At 38.2% G+C, this 15,256-nt stretch overlaps 1 pseudogene across 1 annotated transcript; it reads right to left on the reverse strand.

Moving 5' to 3' along the window:
- Positions 1 to 2,869: 2,869 nt before the first annotated feature.
- LOC311606503 (heterogeneous nuclear ribonucleoprotein C-like) lies at positions 2,870 to 8,766 on the reverse strand (annotated as a pseudogene). Its single transcript has 3 exons — positions 8,695 to 8,766; positions 3,554 to 3,989; positions 2,870 to 3,295 (listed from the first exon to the last, which is right to left on the reverse strand). The product of its transcript is annotated as a heterogeneous nuclear ribonucleoprotein C-like (transcript).
- Between the last annotated feature and the right edge of the window lie 6,490 nt (positions 8,767 to 15,256).

A 15,256-nucleotide genomic window follows, 5' to 3' on the forward strand; every position in this document is an offset into this window, starting at 1 on the left:
ACCAGCAACTTCTTAGCTTCTGCAGTAGGGAGGGGGCAGGATTGATGTCTGGGGTGCTTCACACAAGTGCAGCAATAAATTTCCCCAATTTGGTTGTCATTTGCCTGCCTCCTCCAACCTTGGTACATGCTAGGCTTCCTGCTCTGTGGCTTACAAGGCACAACATTTATTAGCTGAACATTATGCACAGTTGTTACCATTAATTACTTTGATAGTAAATCTGGATAACAATACTCAACCTTAAAATAAATTAAGAGTTGTGGCTGCCTTTATTCTGGAGGCTGACTTGGTTTTAAGCTTAAAAAGAAGAGCAACAAACTTCTAAACGGAATAATCTATCACTGAAGCAAAGCAAAAATGCTATTTAAGAAGTCGAGTCAATAATTTAGATTAGGGCAAAAAAGCCTTAAGTTTTACGATAGAGCAAAATAATTTATTGTACACTAACTCCATCTTATATATGCTACTTTCTCATTTCTATAAAATATTAATAAACCCCTGAGACAAAAGTAAAATAATGCAGGCATTGCATGTGTCCGTGTTTGTTTCATAAGTTGTTGTTTTCTTGAAAATTCCACTTTGTATGTTTCCTCTAACTGCTATATGTTAAGACAAGAATTTTCACTTTGGCCTTTAAGGACTTTAATCCCGGATGTAAAACAAAAGGAAAATAGATGTGTCCACACAAGTAGATATCAGTCTGAGTGCTGTCAGGCTTTTTCCTTTCCTGAAAAAGTCATTAATAATTCATGAAAAAAAAAAAAAAAGAAAGCCCTCTCATGCATGGGCATTTTGGTCTCAGAGGTGTAAACTGAGGTGTAAGAAAAAGTAACATATTTTATAGAAAGTTATGTAGCTACCAGCTCCCTGCTGGTCTGGTAACTCTGTCCTTGTAGAGGAGAAGCCTGGCAGCAGGAGAAGCAAACTCTGCAGGCGAACAGCTAGTTTGGAAAACAGGCACTACCTTGGAAAGAGTTTTCATCTGAACAGAGAAATGGTACATGGAAGCTTCAGCCCTACTCTGTCACTCATAGAACCACTGATTTTTCTGAAGCACCGCTCAGTTACAAACACACCTCTTGTTTTCTTACAATTGTCATTTCCGTTTCCCTCTTATTATCCGTAATGAGAGAACATGCGAAAACTGGCATTATCCCATCATTTTTATTAAACACCAATAATAGCTTCAAAGTTTTGCTTTTTATAGTTTTTAGGAGCATGTATGTATATCACTTAAAGTTCTCATCTGTTTTAGGTAAACAATCCACTTTTCAATTTGAAAGACTTTTCTGTGAGACTAATCCTACACCTTTTCGTAATTCATCAATCACTTGGATGTCTTTCCATATTTTTCCCAAGACTTCTATCATAAGAAAACACGATAAATCAAAAAACATTATCTTTTATTGTGATATAGAGTCACATTTTACATTGACTTTGCTCTCAAACATGCTGTTTAGAAATCATTATGAATTACTTGGAATGAAAAAGCAAAACATCACCCTTCAAAGAACTGTTCTATACAACAGTCTTGATGAAGCTCACAGTATCAAACTGTACTGAAAGCAGGCATTTGGAGGCTTTCTGTGCTTTGGAACCCCAAAAAACTTTATAATAAACTTCTTATAAGAGCCTGAAGTACTACATAAATTTATATTTCCATAAAATTATAGCTAAGCTATTTTTCATTGAAATACAAACTGAAAAATATACCTTCTATAAGTATTAAACTTATTTCCATAAATAATCCAAGATGTATTGTGTTTTATTTCATAGGGAATATCAGTAGTTATCTATTATTTTAATTTTTTCAAACTAGTACTAAATTAGTTTTCTTTCATATCTACCTAATAAGTACTTAGTTTTTAGTCACTTTCACTATTCATTGGCCATGAGCTATGCTCATTAAAAAATTTTCAAAACCGTTTTCACTAATTTCTTTACCATTTAAAAGTTACTTTGTTACTACTGTATGTTTACTATAGGTTTGCTCTCTAATTTAGTGTTACATATTTTTCAAGTATCTCATATGTGTTTTATTTAGTTTATGATACATTATGACATGTCAATTAAGTTCAGAGTAAAATATGCTTATGGATCAACTATTACACAAACACACCTTATCTTAATTGCCTACAAATACTTTATTTTGTTCATTTGGTAACTTAATGAGTTATATTATTTTTATAATGTTAGGCAGGGTGATCCAACATTATTTTATTCTATCCCACTGAATATATTTTTCCTTTCCTTCAAATTCCTGGATTAATAAGGAATTGTTTATTTTGATAAGAAAATATCCCAAACATCAACTGTTCACAAAAGTAACCCATGGTATTCCCTTTAGAATACAAATATTAGGACTATTACACCCCTTTCCTGTAAGATGCATTTGACACGGCAACTCCTCAACACAAAAATATATGGTTACATTCTTGTTGAACAGCCCCACTCACGTGAAGGAAAACATACAACTCTAAAAAAGAGCTGCTCTCAGGGTTACAAATTTATAAGATGCCTCTGCAGTTAAGAAAACAACTACTAAAACCATATGGATGGGAAGAACTGTACTCCCTGCATAAAAAGAGGTTATTTTGGAGACAGTTGATAAAAAAAAAAACATCTTTTTATTGTTAAGTCAAAGAGGTAACAAAATTAAAGCAAAACTTGCAGGGTAAGACTGAACAGAACTATCAAGGAGCATCAAAGGAGGTGAAATGGAACTAGTGAATTAATGGGCACAGGAAGAGACAGGAGAGGGAGAACCGTGCGGATGCGCTGACAATGCTAGGGGGAGGATCTGGTCTTAATTTGATCTCTCCCAAGTACCCAAGTAAATGGGATAAGATTTCTAAACTCCACTATGTGCTTAAGAGCCATCTTCCCCGTTGGCGCTGTCTGTCATCCTCGCCTTCCTCAGCCGCTTTTTCATCATCCTGGATTAACTCCAGCTGGTCATCCTCCAGCTCTTCAGCAGAGTCACCTGCACCTGCCTCAGATTTCTTCTTCATGTAATCTCATCTTTCTTCACAGAGGCGCTGCTCTGCTCTTCTTCAGACTTTTCATTCTTCTTCTCATCTGGGGATGAGAGGACAAGTCTTCTTGTTTGCCTTGTTCTTTTCAAATTTTAGTCCCCAGGCTTTCCAGCAGAGAATCCACTTTAAAAAAAAAAATGGAGTCAGCTCCTTCTTAGTGGCCTGAAAGTCATCACCTTCCAACTTTCCAGACTTGGAAGATGATCCTTGTTGGCTGCTCTTTGAATTGAATCCATTTTTGCCCCGTCGTGAGGTGTTTACTAACACATGTTGGCTTTTATTTTATTTTATTTTTTAATTTACTCAGATTACATCTCAATTGTTATCCCATCACTTGTATCCTCCCGTTCCTCCCTCCCTCCCGCTTTCACCCTATTCCCTTCCCCTAGGTCTATGACCAAGGGGGACCTCCTCCCCCACTATATGGTCATAGGCTATCAAGTCTCATCTTGGTAGCCTGCTTATTCTTTCTCTGAGGGAAGTGGTCAAATATGGGGAACCAGACTCCTTGTCAGGACTGACTCTGATACGCTGGCTTTTACAAGGCACCACAGCCCGAGCAATAGGAGGAGGAGAAGGAGGAGGAACGTGCGCTGGGCATAATCCCCATTGAAAGTCATAGTCCATGTCGATAGAATAACCAACCATCTCTGCTGCTGCTTCACACCTGCTTTTCCTTGATTATCTTTGGCTGCAGCCAGGTTAATAGCTAAAACCTGGCCAGCAATCATTCTGCCGTCCTTTCCAGCTACAGCAGCCAGGACATTTCTTTCATTAACATAGCGGATGAATGCAAAGCTCTCATGCACAGGGCAACCCACAATTTCGCCATGCTTTGTAAAGATGGCCTCCACATGAGATTTCTTGACCACACATGAGGGTTGAGACTCCCAGTGAATACACGGGAATTCATGGTGAAGGATCTGTCTTGTTGGTAACATTGCTAGCCCTCTCCTTTTACGATAATGTTTCTCACAGAGCTGAAAATGTAGCTGAAGGAAAAAAAATCTCACAAGAGGAAGGAGAGAGAGAGAAAAAAGACTTGCCTTCCTTACTACTGGTCAATGCTGAGAAGCCGAGGCTATAGCAAGCAGGGAGCACAGGACTGTTCACTCTCTGTCTCTTCACAAATCCCCACTGAAGATCTTACTCTAAATATTACCATGCTAGGGCACAGGGCTTGAGCAAATGTTTCTGGGACTCACACAAGCAATGAGTTTATACTATCAGTGCACCCCTGCTTTGTTCTTTCTTTAGCTTGAAACTACATTTGCTTGCCCAAGGAAAAAAAGCAACTTAGCTTTTGTTTTCCAGACATGTTTGAGTTACAGTTTCGCTAAATGAGCCTAGTAAGCCTCAAAGTAGTCACTTGTGTTGGCTGCCCTTGACAAAAGCTAGAGTCATCTGAAAGGAGGGAACCACAGTTGAGAAAACGCCTCCACAAGATCCAAGAGAGAGGCAGTGAGATGGGGGCGGGGCTCTCATCTCATTGGGGGCGGGGCTATCCATGCGCAGATGGTCCTGGCTTCTATAAAAAAGCAAGCCGAGCAAGCCGCAAGCTGCTGAGAGCAAGACAGCAAGCAACACTCCTCCTTGGCTTCTGCATCAGCTCCTGTCTCCAGCTTACTCTCCTGCTTGAGTTCCTGTCCTGACATGCTTTGGTGATGAACAGTGCTGTGAAAAGGTAAGCCAAATAAACCCTTTCTCCCACAAGTTTCTCTGGTCATGGCACTTTTACAGGAAACAGCATGACACTTCCTACATTTTATTTTATAATTGTTCAAGTCAGTCCAGGGTGACTTAGAACAGATATACTTCGCACAAAATCTGCAATGTATGAAAAAATCCTCTTCCAAACAGAAAACTCTGAAACTACTCTTTATGGTGTAGAATGACCTTCTATAAACGACACCTTCCTGTAGGTGCTGCAGGCGCCCGTGATTAATCAGTAACCAAAGCTACATGGCCCAGGCAGTGAGTGAGATGGTATCCCATGACCATCTTCATGCAGAAGACTGTCCAGCTAGCAGAGGCAGTGGCTTGGTATCCATTTTGTAAGGAAGCAAACTGCCATTTGCTCAGCTGGAAGTAGTTCAGTTCCAGGCTCCCCCAGGTGGTGGAAGAGTTCATTTGCAGCTACAAGGTAGTGACCTCTGCTAATGCACTGAACCGGCCTGGGACTACATACATTTTAAGCCTGGCCTTGAGGTAAGCGCTGCTGCTGGCTGTCACTCTGACTGTGCCCTACTTACTGGGAACCCTGTGGAGCTATGCCCACAGACACTATGAAAGAGTAAATGTGTGCTTCAAGCTGTTAACTCCAGGGTTATCTGTTAGTTAGCAGAAGAAAACAATATGAGGACCTGCTTAAAAATAAGCTAGAAAATAATCTCATAAAATCTCAATACTATTTTTATTTTGGTCTGGCATTATGATGGTTGATATTGGAAGAATATTATTTACATATTCTATAGAAATAGACAAAGAAAATTAACAAATGGAACTGGAAGCAGGTTCTGTCTTGAGAGTATAAACAGGATCAATTAATTGATTTTGGAAGGTATACATTATAGGGTACTGACAGTACCAGTTTAAGAACCATCTGCAAAATGAGGCTTGGCCACTTGTATTTCATAAGATGGATGACCAGAAGCTAGGCCATGGTTGGCATGCAGGTCCTTTTAATTATAGTTTTAATGACTAGTGAAAAGTTATTTATTACAGAGATAACTTTTTATTTTCTGTCCCAGTTTAGTGACAGACTGGTACAAGGAGCTGTCAGGTTTGGAAAATTATTGCATAAATATTCAATTAAGTCTAACATATAATTATCAAGCAGCCACTAACATAATCAACCACCAAAATATGTTAAAATCATAGATGTGCATAATAAACCATCAGTCTATCCCGGCACTCTAGTGAAAGCAGGTGAATGTGCTCCTTTTAGACCCTCTTCCTCTTGTGATAAGCAATGCTGGGCATTGTTTTGTATCTCTGGAGATATTTTTCCATGGATTCTCTGCTTTTCTTCGCCGATCATTTTTCCTACGTATTTCTTGTCTTGCTTGTATTGGATTTTTGCTAGCTTTACTCAAATACATCACACAATGCACTTAAATAAAGTAAAGTAAATAAAGTACCCATGGTTCAAGGGTAGTCCAAACAACACAGCACCCTGGACCATGGCATCCACGGCGTGGGAAGAAGCCCAATTCCTACTAGTTATACTTCCATTCCTCCATTCTTCCCCCAACTCCACAGCTCCCGAGGCTTAAGCGTATAAATAGAATCATAACAACATAAGTAGTCCTTCAGGGATGACCTCTTTAACCGAGCACAATGGCCTTGAGGCTCAGCTCTGTTGTATCAGCGTGGACACTTAGTTCTTGGTCTACTATTAATCAGTCCTCTGTCATGTGAATACAATGCTTTGGTATTCTCTTACCAGATGATGCACAGTCAGGTTTAGTCCACTTTGCCAATTCTGAGTGATGTTTGCTGGTGTTTGTGAATGGATCCATGCTCTCCTTTCTTCAGAAGAGACTCCTTAGGGTTAAGCTGTTTGATCTGGGGGGCACTACTCCTTAACGTTTTGAGAATGAGCCTGACTATTTTCAAGGGTCACTATACCTTTCTGCATCCTGATCAGCACTGTCTAATGATTCCAGTTTCCCTATATTCCCTATAATGAATTAAAAAAAAAAACCTTAAAAGCCATAATTATTTTAGTCGATTGAAAATATTCTATGTTTGCATCTTAGGTTTGCATTTCCTTTACTATCAAAATGTTTGAGAACTTAAAAAAATAGCAGCTGAAGTGGGCTTCTTCCATAAAGCCTAATATGATCATTTAATACCATCTATTTTCTCCCAGGGTCTCTATCCTGTGGCTGATTTGTATGTGTTATTCAGCTACTTTTTAAAGTTGACATGAAATTTGACAGTTTTCAATTATATATTATTTTTCTTCCCTTAAATCCCACCATAAAATGAAATCTTAACAAAAGAGGAGATCTTCTAAGTGACATGAACCTAGGAATCACCAGCTTATGGCTTACAGGGACATCCATATTTCTAAAGACAAGTGAAGACTAAGATAGTGGCTAAAATGTTTATCCATAAAATTGAGATTATTAGGAGAAAGTCACAATTTTCATACCTATGCTTTTCTAAAGATACTCTGAAAATAACCCACATGTCCCAAACCCATTTTTAAAAACCTGACATTTAATATACTATATAACTTTCACTAATATTTTCTATTTCTCCTTCCATTTTTCCAATTTGTGCATTCTATAAATATGTATTGGGCTCTTTGAATCCCAGGGACTGTGGAATATGTGGAAGTCATGTTCATGTAAGAAGCATGGGGTTTCCTCCATGGAGACAGGTGTTAGGGTATTACTATGTAGCCTGGCTTGTCTTGACCTTGCTGTGTAGACCAAGCTGACCTCAAGCTCATGGGCTCGCAGTGCTGGGATGTTTTATGCTTGTGTCTGTGACATGACATATTTCCTCTGACTCTTATAGGAAATTGTTCATAATATCACTTTGGATCATACACATGTCTGAATCCTTTTGAATCTTAAAGAGATGCTGCAGAAAGTTCATTGAGAATCTTTATCGTCCTTAATGATGTGGCATATAGGCCATTGGTCTATATGTTATCTCTTACACAGCATATTTTTATAAGCAATAAAGAATTCAAGTGAAAAATATTTTACTCATATGAGAATAAGGACAAGGTAAAAGATTTAGAACCATTTTTGCAAGTATGTTAGGAAAAAAAAACATACTACTGCTACAGTAATGCTGAAGGAATCTGAGGCAGTAATGGATGCATATACTTGAAGGCATTTGCAGAATTTTACACAGAGAGGGACATGTTCTGCTTCTTTCACCCTGAGTCTATGTAAACCTATTAACTTGAACCAGGTTTTCCGAATAACAGTGGATGAGAGGGCCAGTAAAACTACAGAGCTTTCTATAAAGACAGTTATCAAATACATTCACTTCTGCATAGGGCCGCGTTGTCAAAAAAAAAAAAAAAAAAAGAAGAAAGAAAGAAATGGTTACTCTGACATCCAGAGCTAGACAGAGTGTGCTATAACTTGACTTGAGTAATACCACTTAGGGCAGGTTTGATTATCTCTTTAGTCTTTAAAATCAATATAAATGTAAGGGCACAGACAACGCTTATGCCATGGAGTCTCCCGCTTCATTTTCAAGTGAGTCTATTATATTATAAGCAATACAGGACAGAGGTCAAATGGCCATTAAAGGTCTTGGTTTCAGTATTTGATATCAGCACAAGGACAATTGTATATTAAGAACCTTTCTCCAAATTAGTAAAGGGCCTGGGTGTCACCAGTGGGCCGTTATTCAAGGACAGAGTAAGAAGAACTAAAACTTCGTTTCTCAGTTTCAGTAACGACTCAATAAACTCAGCTACTACGATTGACAGGCAGAAGGTGATAGAAAGAACAGACATGTGTGATGGTAGAGGGGGGAATAGCACAACGGGAGGCCTGAACCATTTTTATTAGAAAATTATGAGGTTATTTTGCATTACAAGGTGATGAGAGTCAAATGATTCACGTGTCCTGGAAGAAAGTCTTAGATACTGGCCTGTTCTCATCATCAAAGAGAGGTGACTAACGACAAGATCGAGGTTGCCCTTTATTGGACCTCCATTTTCAAATAGCTGGAACTTTTCTTCTTCTGACCCCATTACATTAATTATTATTATTATTTATATTAAGGTTTTATAATAGTCCAGATTCTTAAAATGCAGTGTAGTGTTTTCTTTGATTCTATATTTCTGTGTCATGGTATTATGCATTATGTAGCTTTGTTTCCTTGGGTCTCCTTTTACTGTCCTTTAATGTTCCTAAAGAAAATATTTTTCTTCCTCAGCCTTGCCATAAATCTAAATTTATTACTCCCTCTGCTATTGTTTAATGTTTAACACTAATAAAAGTGCTACTTAGCATTTACACGAGGACCATATTTTAAAGTGTTTTACAAGGACTGTTCCTCAGATCTTTTTAATGAGGGTATTTTCAGAGGTAATTTGTATGAATATTCAGGAAAAGTTATGCACGTAAAATTAAAGTCCTACTCCTGTAATGTTTGGGAAGTGGGATAGGTGGTGCCCAGAGTAACAGGGAAAAGAAAAGATCAGTATTTAAGTTACATTGAAACCAGTACAAACTGATATCATCTACATTTCCCTAGAGATAGGTATCTATCATTAAGATATATTCTAGAACATAGACAAATGAAAATAGGGTTTTAACATCTTGATTGTTATTAATATTGTTATTAACACATCATTTGTTAAAGTGAAAATTTTCTTTCTGTTAAGTTGAATATGAGCTCTGTTTGTCGCTTAAAGTTTCAGGTCATGTTGCCTTTGTTCTAAATTTCCTGTTTTTACCTTCCTTATGTATAAAAATGAAGACAACAGTGCTATCTATAACACAGTTATTGCAAAGTTTAGCTGACTGACTTATGTAATGGAGCTTGTTTAAGCTAGTATTATTGCTGCTGTAGTTGGTATTAGTCTGCAAACCTTTTGCCTCATGAACATTGTGTCATATCAGATACTAACATCACGAATTATGCCACAAAGAACTCTAACATTTTACTGTTGAAGTTCAGGTTTAGTACATGATCATCTGATAAGATGCAGGTGATTATTTCGATATTCTTATATCTGTTGAGGCTTGCTATGTGACTGATTATACGCTCAATTTTGGAGACGGTTCTGTGAGGTGCTAAGAAGAACTTTTTTTTTTTTTTGTGTGTGTGTGTGTGTGTGTGTGTGTGTGTGTGTGTGTGTGTGTGTGTTTGGGTGAAAAGTTCTGTGTTTATCTGTGAGATCCATTTGATTCATGACCTCTGTTACCTTCATTATTTCTATATTTAGTTTCTGCCTCATTGGTGAGAGTGGGGTATTGAAGTCTCTAAAAATTAATGTGTTGGCGTCTGTGGTCTCCGAGTGTTTGTATGATATCAACTCATACCTTTCTTGCTTTCACGGTCTCTGTTGAGAAGGCGTGATTCTGATGGGTCTGCCTTTATGTTACTTGGCCTTTTCCCCTTGGTGCTTTTAATATCCTTTCTTTGTTCTGTATATTTAGTGTTTTTTATTATTTTGTGGTTGAGGAATTTCTATTCTGGTTTAGGCTACTTGGTATTCTGTAGGCCTCTTGTATGTTCAAGGGCATCTCTTTCTTTAGGTTGGAGAAATTTTCTTCTGTGATTAATTTTTTGAAAATATTTCCTGATCCTTGGAACTGGGCATCTTCTTTTTCAACTTTGATGTTTTGTTTCATGAACTTTATTGTTTTAATATTTTCTTTGAGAGCTGTATCAGTTTCTTTTTTTTTCAGTTTTAAATTTTTTGTTTAATTAATTAATTTTTTAATTGATTCATTTACATCCCAATGGTAGCCCCTTCTGTTGTCTCCTCCAGGTCCACTTTCCTTCCCTCTTCTCCCGAACACCCACAATTTAAACACCAGTAATCTCAGCTCTAGGCCACTACACTTCTGACCTCTGTTGGCATTGTATTCATATGCACAAACTGATACACATTTACACATACATATGAACACACATGCACACACATAATGAAATAAAAATCTTATAAATTGAAATATGAAATCTTATAAAAACTTAGTAAGGATGTTCTTATATATACTGTTGGTCTGAAAATTTATTTTTAAGCATTGTGAGGATATCATTAATCAACATTTTTTATTAAACTTTTAAAAATATGTTTATTAATATATTCATATTACACCTCAATTGTTATCCCATCCCTTGTATCCTCCCATTCCTCCCTCCCTCCCATTTTCCGCTTATTCCCCTCCCCTATGACTGTGACTGAGGGGGATTTCCTCCCCCTGTATATGCTCATAGGGTATCAAGTCTCTTCTTGGTAGCCTGCTATCCTTCCTCTGAGTGCCTCCAGGCCTCCCCATCCAGGATTAAACTTAAATACTTTATTCAGATTACATCTCAATTGTTATCACCTCACTTGTATCTTCCTGTTCCCCCTCCCTTCCTCTTTCACCCTATTCTCCTTGCCTAGTCCTGTGACAGAAAGGAACCTCCTCCACCATCATATGATCACAGCCTATCAGGTTGCATCCTGTTAGCCTGTTTCCTCTTCCTCTGAGTGCCACCAGGCCTCCCACAATAGGGGAAGTGGTCAAATAGGGGGCACCATGGTTCATGTCAGTGTCAGTCCCTGTTCTCCACACAACTGTGGAGACTGTGCTGTCAACTAGCTAGATCTGAATAAGGGGTCTAGGTTTACTACATGCATTGTCCTTGGTTGGGCAGATTGCCCTTGGTCCAGATAATCCAGCCTTGGTGGTCTTCAATAGAGCACCCACATGAAATCTAAGCTGCCTATCAGCTACATCTTTATAGGGAACCTGTTTCCAGTCCATGCAAGGTCCTTGGTTGGTGCCTCGGTCTCAGAAGAAGCCAATCTATGAATGTTTTAAAATTACTAGATAAAGAAATTTACTTTGCTCACTAGTATCTTATTCAAATGAAATGTTATGATTTTACTAACACAATTTAGGAAAGAAAGAATATAATTTTATTGTTGTTAATAATAAAGACTATGTAAAAAAGGCCAGCCTATTATACAAAGTGAGTCCAGGATAGCCAAGGCTACAGAGAGGAACCCAAATAAAACAAACAGGCAAACAAACAAACGAATCTGTAAAAACAGTTTAAGTCTAATACATGTGTAGGAGACGGGTAATTTGTGTTTTGGAGTCCTGCTGAATGACAGCAAGTAATATATAAATTGAAGCTTAAAGACAAAAAGAAGAATGGAAAGGAACTTGTTTTACGTATACTTAAACATTTGTTTTATTAATTTATTTATTTTAATTCAATTATTTTCCTTAAATTTTCTTTAAAAATTTGTTTACTTACTTAAACATTGTTGTGTTCCCATTATTTTTATTAAAAAAATAGATGAGTTTAAGCTTTATTTTTAAATATTTATTTATTTATTTATTTATTTATTTATTTATTTCACATGCTGGTCATAGGCCCAGCCCCTCCCTAACTCCCAGATCTACCCTCCTTCCCTCTCCTACATCCCCTCCTCTACTCCTCAGAAGAGAGGAGCCACTGCTGTCGTATCAGGACTGAGTGCGTCCTCTTCCCTTGTAGCCGGTCAATGTATTCCTGCTACAGAGAAATGGTTGAAAAGCTGGCAAGAAAGCCCCTATCGGAAAGAGCCTACATTCCATTTTCTAGAGGACCCACATGAATCCAGAGCTGGCCCTCAGCTACATCTTTGTATGGAGCCTTGGTCCAGTCCATGCAAGGTCCGTGGTTGGGGCTTCAGTCTTGGCAGGCACCTCGGGGCACTAGTTAGTTGTTTCTGTTGGTCATCTTTGTGAGGCTCCTGTCACCTCTGGTCCTTTTCTCCTTCCTCCCACTTTTCTGCAAGTGTTCCCTAGGCATTGCCCAATGTTTGGCTGTGATTCTCAGCATCTGTTCAAAGCGCTGCTGGGTGGAGCCTCTCAGAGGACAATTCTGCTTGACTTTTATCTGCAAGCACAGCAGAGTATCAGTAATAATGTCAGGGGTTATTTATCTCCCATGGGTGGGTCTTGGATTCAGCCTGGAATTGGTTAGATCCTCCAGCAGTCTCAGCTATATCAGCTCTATAGTTATCTCTGCACATCTTGTACGCAGACGATGTGTAAGTTTTTGTGGGTGGGGTGTTTTCCTCTCCCTACTAGGATACGTGTCTAGTTAGAGGTTGTCCTCTTTAGCCTCTATAGCCCTGGCTACTAGAAATCCGATAGAGTCTAACTTATATCCCCCTGGGAGCCTACCATGGCTCAAGTTTCCAGCTTGTTACAGAGATGCACCTGCCCACGGTTTATCTTTTCTCTACAGGCCTTTTGTTCCCCCATCTCCACTCTGTCCAGGTGTGCTCTCCCCCCTTATATCTCTCTGTGTTTCCTCTCTTATGTTGTTCCCTATCTTCAACCACTACCTTTGTCTATTCTATTTCTCCTTCTGAGTGAGGTTTAAGCATTTCCTTTGGATTCTCCTTGTTATTTATCTTCTTTGGGTCTGTGCACTGTAATATGCCTATCCTGTACTATATGGCTGAAATCCACTTATGAGTACAAACCATGTGTGTCTTTTTGGGTCTGGGTAACCTCACTCAGAATGATCTTTTCTAGTTTCATCCATTTGTTTGCAAATTTCATGATTTACTTGCTTCTAATTGCTGAGTAGTATTCCACTGTGTAAATGTACCAGTTTCTTTATCCATTCTTCAGTCGAGGGGTATCTTGGTTGTTTCCAGATTCTAGCTATTATGAATAAAGCTGTTATGAACATAGTTGAACAAATGTCCTCGTTGTGTGGTGGAACAGCTTTTAGGTATATACCCAGGAGTGGTATAGCTGTGTCTTGAGGTAGAACTATTCACAATTTTCTGAGAAAGTGTCAGATTAATTTACAAAGTAGTTGTACATGTTTGCACTCCCACCAGCAATGGATGAGTGTTCCCCTTTCTCCACATCCTCTCCTGCATGTGCTGTCACTTGAGTTTTGATCTTAGCTATTATGATGTGTGTAAGGTGGAATCTCAGAGTCATTTTGATTGGCATTTCCCTGATTACTTATACTGAGCATTTCTTTAAGTGCTTGCCAGCCATTTAAGATTCCTCTGCTGAGAATTCTCTATTTACCCCTGTGTCCCATTTTTAAATTGGTTTATTTTGTGTGTTGGTGTTTAATGTTTTGAGTTTGTAATATATTTTAGATATTAGCCCTTTGTCAGATGTATGATTGATGAGGATCTTTTCCTAGTCTGTAGACTTTCTATTCATTCTATTGACCGTGTCCTTGGCCTGCTTTTAAGTTTTAAGAAGTCTCATTTATAAACTGTTGACCTTAGAGCTTTATCTATTGGTGTTCTGTTTAGGAAGTTGTCTCCTATGTCAATGAGTTCAAGGCTCTTCCCCACTTTCTATTTTAATATATTTAGTGTATCTGGTGTTATGTTAAGGTCTTTGATCCACTTGGACTTGAGTTTTGTGCAGGGTGATAAATATGGATCTATTTGCATTTTCTATATGTAGATATCCAGTTAGACCAGCACCATTTGTTGAGGATGCGGTCTTTTTTCCATTGAATAGTTTTTGCTCTTTTGTCAAAATATTTTATACATATATATGTTGGTTTATTTATGGGTCTTTGATTCAATTCCATTGTTCAACCAGTCTATTTATATGCCAGTACTATGCTGTTTTTATGGCTATTGCTCTGTAGTGTAGCTTGAAGTCAGGGATGGTGATACCTCCAGAAATTCTTTTATTGTATAGGATTGTTTTAGATATTCTGTGTTTTTTGTCTTTCCACACGAACTTTAGAATTTTTCTTTCAATATCTGTAAAGAATTGTGTTGGTATTTTGATAGGTGTTGCACTGAATCTGTAGATTGCTTTTGGTAAGATGGCCATTTTTACTATGTTAATCCTACTGATCCATTAACATGGGACATCTTTCCATCTTCTGATAGCTTCTTCAATTTCTTTCTTCAGAGAGTTGAAATTCTTGTTATGCAGGTCTTTGACTTGCTTGGGTAGAGTTACACCAAGATACTTTATATTACTTGTGGCTATTGTGAAGGGTGTAGTTTCCCTAATTTCTTTCTTACCCCATTTGTCCTTTTTATACAGGAGGGCTGCTGAAATAGTCCTGTATCCACCTACTTTGATGAAGGTATTTATCAGCTGTAGTTCTCTAGCAAAATTTTGGGGTTCACTTATGTATACTATCAGATCCTCTGCTAATAGCAATACTTTGACTTCTTCCTTTCAGTTTCTATCCCCTTGATCACCTTTAGTTGTCTTATTGCTCTAGCTAGGACTTTAAGTACTACATTGAAAAGAAATGCCGGGCAAGGATAATGTCTGGCTTCCCTGAATAGCCATTTTTAGTGCTTGGTCCCTTTTTTCAGCGAGATTCTCACTCCACCTGATCTGGTAACCCCAGATCCTGTATTAGGGTAACATAGCCCTCAGAGAAGGTTCCAGGCATTATCCTTTCCTGATAAGTAATTTGTTCAAGCACATGAAATTCTTGGATGTACCTCATCCTATGCTGAGGAGATCCTAGCTTCCAGCAAATGACCTCTAATGGTGCCTAGAAGTCAT

The sequence above is a fragment of the Acomys minous genome (genome assembly GCF_964271855.1).
Source record: "Acomys minous genome assembly, chromosome: 10".
NCBI classification, from domain to species: domain Eukaryota; kingdom Metazoa; phylum Chordata; class Mammalia; order Rodentia; family Muridae; genus Acomys; species Acomys minous.